The sequence below is a fragment of the Myxocyprinus asiaticus genome, chromosome 42, assembly GCF_019703515.2.
Source record: "Myxocyprinus asiaticus isolate MX2 ecotype Aquarium Trade chromosome 42, UBuf_Myxa_2, whole genome shotgun sequence".
NCBI lineage: Eukaryota > Metazoa > Chordata > Actinopteri > Cypriniformes > Catostomidae > Myxocyprinus > Myxocyprinus asiaticus.
This window is the reverse complement of record NC_059385.1, coordinates 5,738,406-5,744,945: the sequence shown is the minus strand read 5'-3', so window position 1 is coordinate 5,744,945 and position 6,540 is coordinate 5,738,406. Positions and strand designations below refer to the sequence as shown.

Here is a 6,540-nt window from a genome sequence, read left to right as displayed (position 1 = left end):
GGAGATAGGTGCCCCAAATCATGACACCCTGCCCCCGCACAGAGTGCAAGATCGCGATAGGAGAAAGGTGCCTTGACAGGCTACTCAGCCTTAAAGGCTCTATATGGTTAGGATTATGGATGTTCATAATGTATTCTTACATTATGAACAAACATAAGATAACCATGATAAACAGTAGGCCTATAGGAAGGCTACACCATGACACAGGATCTTCTTAGTGGTCTTGCAATAATTAGTATCAACCATGTGATTGCTGGGCAGATATGAAGTCATTGATGATTTTGCATCAGTGAAAACTAGAAGGTAAATTTAATTAAGGATTAGGTGTAATAGCACAGAGTAGCAGCAATCTGTAAGAATTCTGGCATCTGTTTTATTTATTGAATTTAATTGTGCAATTTATGTTATGTACTGTATATACAGTATTATGTCAATGTTAATAGAATGTGCCATTTATTTATATATATAAGGGGCATTAAGGGGGGTGCCATGTCCGATCTCACCTAGGGCACCAAGTAAGCCAGAACCACCACTGCTAGTTCAGTTTGAATTTAATTTGTGGAGAGAAAATAATTTAAAGGAATCAAGACTTCCTAAGGTAACACTGTCTTTCCAAATGGATCAGATTGCTGCACAGCCTGCACTGCCACCCACCGCTGCTTTCACAGCACTCACTATATTCACCAATACAGTGTTGATGATGATTATGGTCTGGGCATTGACACTCATAAATAAGAAAACTTTTTTCTCAGACTGTTGACTCGTTTTCACCTTATTTAGCAGCATAACTGTAGCTAACTTTTTATGTTTTCAAATTTAAAAGTTGATCAAAGCCTTTTGGAAACATAATATTCTAATATAATCTAATAATTTGGATATATTTCATTCAAGGTCAAGTTGATGGAGGAAAAGTGCATTAAGAAAGAGGGAGAGTAAGAAAGAAAAAAGGTATTGTAGTGGTATATACAGTATTATAGTTCATAGTTGCCAGATTGTGTTTTTTATATAATGTGTTGTCAGACATTATTATTCACTCCTTTTTAGAAATTTGGCACAACCACGGACACATTTTTGTTTGCTGTTTGCACAGTCTAGTGCTGTCACATAGATCGATGAGGTATCTCAGGACACTAATTGTATTTCAGTGATATCTTTCAGGACGAAGGAATATTTTTTCCATACCATTCTATAATATATATATATATATATATATATATATATATATATATATAATATTTCTCATACAGCACCTTTAAGAGAAAACTGACATAAATTACGTGTGTCATTGAAGAGGGCCCCATCCCTGAACTTTGCCTAGGGCCCCCAAATCACTAAATCCGCCCCTGCTAATGGACTTATAGTTAAAGGAATATTCTGGGTTTAATACAAGTTAAGCTCAATCGACAGCATTTGTGGCATAATGTTGATTTATCACAAAAAAATCATTTCGACCCGTCCCTCCTTTTCTTAAAAAAAAAAAAGAAAACAAAAATAGAGGTTACAGTGAGGCACTTACGATGGAAGTGAATGGGGCCAATTTTTGGAGGGTATAATTTTATAAAAGCACTTACATTAATTCATCTGTCAAAACTCATGTATTATTTTAGCAGTAAATTTGTTTAAATTGTCATTTTTACAGTCATTTTAGGGTTTTAGGATTTGTTGATGTTACATCATCATGGCAAAGAAGTTGTAAAATTGACTATAACTTTACACAGAAAAGGTTAGTAAGTGATTTTATCACACTAAAACCATGTTAACACACATATTGTTTGTCTTGCGGCTATACTTTAGAAACAGTGAGTGTTTTAGCGTTTACGGATTGGCCCCCATTCACTTCCATTGTAAGTGCCTCATTGTAACCCATATTTTTGCTTTTTTAAAAGAAAAGGAGGGGCAATTCCATTTTAAATAATGATAGTCTAATAATAAATAAAAAAAAATACTTATATTTTTCAACACATTTGGATTAAAATAAAACAATGGTGTCGTGTTAACTATAATTTTACAGTTTATTTCCATATTGCACATTTTGGGTTTTGGTAAAAAAAAAAATTTTGGTCATGCTTCTTATAAAGATTTTTTTTTAGTCTGTATCATAAACATTTATAACACTTTAAAAATACCATAGTATTCCCTTTTTTTCTTTTTTCTTTCTTTCTTTCTTTTTATTTATTTATTTTTGACATGGTACCATGGTAATAACATTTTTTTGGTCATGTACTATTGTTATACTATGTTTTTGGACATGTATGATGGTAACACCATGGTATTCTTTGAAGCAGAGAACCATGGAAATACTGTGGTATATGAATATTGTAGTCATTTAATATGGTACATTTCAAAATATTGTTGAATGGTTTGATGGTTTCAAAAGGTTTTAATTGCCTGAAACCACAGATATGTCCCCTCTGGGTGTTATCAGATATTGTCAAAATGAATGAATGATTGCAGTGGTTTATGTAATGCTCAACTTTTCATTTGACTGAATGAGGAAAGCATGCAGTTACAATTCTAGCCTAATTTGTTAAAAAGTCTTACAAACCTAATTTGTGTTGTGCTCTTGCTTCATTTAGAGGAAACATTCTTCAAGCTTCATTGTATAAAAATAAGATCATAGTTCTATTTTTGGCGATTTTGTCAGCAAATTGCAATGTACGGGTTTACAAATGCTGGAAAAAGCAGGACAGGCTTACACCTTAATACATATTTAGATTTTAGAAGGAAATTTTTACCTACAGTAGCTGGTTTTCACAACAGAGTGTTCTTTTAGAAAATGTTTAGAAGAAAAATACAAAACAAAAATGAAACATCACTCAAGGATAGATGTAAAGTATTTCCACTCTGAACATATAAAAAGAAAAATTTGTCATTCATAATTCATAATGTGCCAGGTTGCTCTTTGTAGCAGTAAACACAGTTCTGTTTATTAGATCCAACATAGTCCTCAGTCTTACAGCCCACAGTCCATTCACTGACCATCTGATATTGTACATAAAACTGGCTAACATTTGCAAATGGCAAACTTCAGTTTGATTCACCCAACTGCTATGCAACGGGACATAGCAGGAAATATTCACGATTATGTAAAAAACCTACTTTTGTGAACTAGTCCTAGGTTTTTCGCTCAACCTCAATAAAACCAATGCAGTACAATTCTCTGGACTCTCTAGGTCAATAATTATATATATTAAAAATATTGTTGAACTTTACCTATTGGGTAGCTATAACAGTGTCATTTAGAAAATGGGCGTGGACAAGTGTACAAATACTGTAAGCCCATAATTCCTAAACAATTACTCAGAACTTAACGAAATTAGGTGAGCACATGCAACGTATGATTCTAAACAAACATGCAGACTTTTATGGAGACTGGACCACAGGTGGCGTTATGAGCTTTAAACACCATGTATTTCCTTAGTAAATTGCCTGTATTGGCTGTAAATGGTCTATTCCATCTATGATCTAGGTGGTTACATGCTTGCTAAATAAAACATAATACCTTTTTACACATGTGCTTAAAGGCCTTAAACCCCTTGAACCCTGTTAATTGCTGCCCGCAGCTATATTTTTTATTATTATTATTATTTTGGAGAAACTTAATAACAAGTTAATTACATATCTTCGACCATGTGAATTTTCCATTTTGTTTTCTGTGTATGAAATAATCAGTTCTTATTTTTGGATGAACAGAATTTCTTATTATAAAATCACAAATTTGTTGTGTTCTAAATAATCATTTGCAGAGACGGCTTCACCATTATTCCAGTGGGGTTTTTTTTCACTCTGGTGTATTCTTGTGGTGTCATTGATTTCAGATTTACCTCCCTGCCTTTAAACAACACTCATTCAGTCAAACTCTAGTTGGTCTCTTCCTGTCTAAGTAGGAGGTTCTTGTCCAAAAACAAAAAAAAAAGCTGTAAAGTGGACCGGACTTTATGCCGATTGTCAAAAGTAATGTCCAACACATTAGTCATCAAGACAGCTGATTCTCTTACCACAGGGCAGGATTTGGCTTTCCATGGATGTTGTGATACAGTACTAGCGTCACATCTGTGCACAAAAGACAAGAGTTCTTATTTTGTAGCTTTCCTGATGTGCAGTAATTGTTGTTGTAGATCAAGGTATGCCAACACAGTAGTATTAATTCAAACCATTCCTTCTGTGCCCTCAGCCAAAAGTTGGCACAGACTGAATAGAAGGGCAGTAAATGTGCAAGAGAATGCAAAAGGACACCCTAGCAACTGTTCAGCTAGGCTAATGTAGATTTTTCCTCATTATATTGATATACATCTTTGCACAGTTCCATGTTCTTTTACGTAGACACATTGTTAATGATCTAATTTCTTGGATTTGTCTCTATATCTCATGATCAGCTTAACTAATTCTCCTGACAGTACATTATTGATTGTCTTCACAGAATCATGTGGTGTCCTACATAGTGTTAGTGCATTAGAAGACACAAGATTTAAGGGTAGCGATCAGTAATGGGTGAGTAAACAACATCTCAAGTATTCAGATTTAAAAAAACTCCATTGGGATTCATAAACTCTCTGCACTCTTATGGAAAAAAAAAAAAAGATTGATAGACAAACACTTCATGTTCATATGTCACATGTGAACAGGGCCTGAATTTCACATGTGCTGTTTTTGGGACGCATGCCTGTTTACAATCAGCGTGCACAAAGACACCTTTCTGTGAGATAAATACCTTTAGAGCAATCAGAAAAAACACATGCCGCTTCGCTGAACGATCTCTTCTGTGGTTGTGTTTCTCAGAGGCACTGAGCGCACAGGTTTGCTCTTAGAAAGCAGGTACTGTAAGTTGGCTACAAGGTCTAATTCATTTTAGAAAACTGAGCCCTCAGGAATTTTGCAGCACAGCTCCCTGAGGTTCTTGGTTAACTTTCTTCCTTGCCAACTGAAATTGCTGTGGGGCAGCGAACAAGAATCTAGATTTTTAGAAGCTGTCAAAGATTTTGTAAGCTTGTAAGCCAAAATGATCTGATCATTTCATTAATATCTCAACTATGTTAGTGGTAGAAATTCAGGAAGAAACTCTGAGGTAATTCAGACATTTGATTGCCACATGCCATCATTATATAACAAGGAGGTCTATAATACGCTGATTATCTGATGGCACCTCAAGAATGTGCACAATCCCAAGTCCTTCACTGGTGACTATCCTGCCGGTGCATGAGCTGTGACGTCAAAGTATAAATCCATTTCACACTTTTATAAGGATAGTTCGCTCAAAAATTTACTCATCCTCGTTTTGTTCCAAAACCATATGGCTTTCTTTCTTCCGTGGAACACAAAAGATGTTAGGCAGAACAATAGCTCAGTCACCGTTCACTTTTATTGTATGGAAAATTATTAAAATTGATTGTTATTTAAACAAATGGAGATTTATTTAAATATGCATGACGTTGCCAATTTTATAATGAGTTCAATTAATGCCAAAGCAAATACAGTTGCTTTACCATTTACAAACTGTACTGTTTAAAACATTACTACGTTTTTAAAGTTCATACAACTGAAATGTGCAAATCTTAAAAATGAAATAGCATAGAAAAATTGAAATATTTTTTTGAGTATACCTGGCAAAGCTAAGCAATATTCTTTTTCTCAACATTCTTTTTCACTTTTGTTAAACTTTTTCATCCATGGAGCTGCTGCAAGTATTTGCTTGTAATTGGAAAAAGGTGTTTTGAAGGCAGCGCTTTCCAACAAACACACTAACAAAAGGTGCTCAGTACTCTGTGGTTGAAAGATCCTGTGACTGACAGAAGATGGACCCAGTTAGTTGCCATTTAGCAAAAAGTTCTCAATCAAAGTGATTTACGGAGCACTGATTGCATGAGCAGCCTCCTGACAGCAGTCTGGGTTAAATGCCACGGCTCAAGGGCACAGTAGTCACAGAGGAAGTGACTGTCAGTTAAAGAGAATGAAGTACTGTTCTATTTGTTTATTGTTTCGTGTCTATTGTTGCCTGTCTCGTGCCTGCACCAAACACATTTAATCTTTTTACACTATGGGACAGCAATGACTATGACTTACATTGCTTTGTCAGTGTTATCTGTCAGTCTACAGGGCTGACAACTCTGAACCAGAATGAAGTTAATTAGTGGTATTTGCTAAGCAAACATCACTAGAACTATTGGTCATGCTTTGAACAAACCCCAAACCCTAAAACTTTTACTTGTAACTCATCAGCTCCGTATGGCTACAATTTGAATGATACCTCAAATTGTGTGACTTATTGACTTTTCAAAGGTCTGAATTCTTTTTCCAAATAAATAGGCAGCAAAAAAAACAAAAAAAAACAAAACAAAAACAAACGTACATTAAAAGAGAACAAAGTCGTACTGTATAGGGACCAGAATCATAGAAACTTGATGATGTCAAGTATTTATTTTTACTTGAACCTGTGTAATGTGTCCGTCTGGTGTCATTACACTGACAGACACACCACACACACATAGCAGGGCTTCCCTGTCAGTGATAAAATGATGGAGAAAGGAGCTCTTAATGCTATTT

At 35.0% G+C, this 6,540-nt stretch overlaps 1 long non-coding RNA gene across 1 annotated transcript in view; it reads right to left on the bottom strand.

Annotated features, from left to right (window-relative positions):
* Positions 1-6,540, bottom strand: part of LOC127432640 (uncharacterized) — a 137,104-nt gene that overhangs the window by 124,754 nt on the left and 5,810 nt on the right. The window lies entirely within an intron of this gene.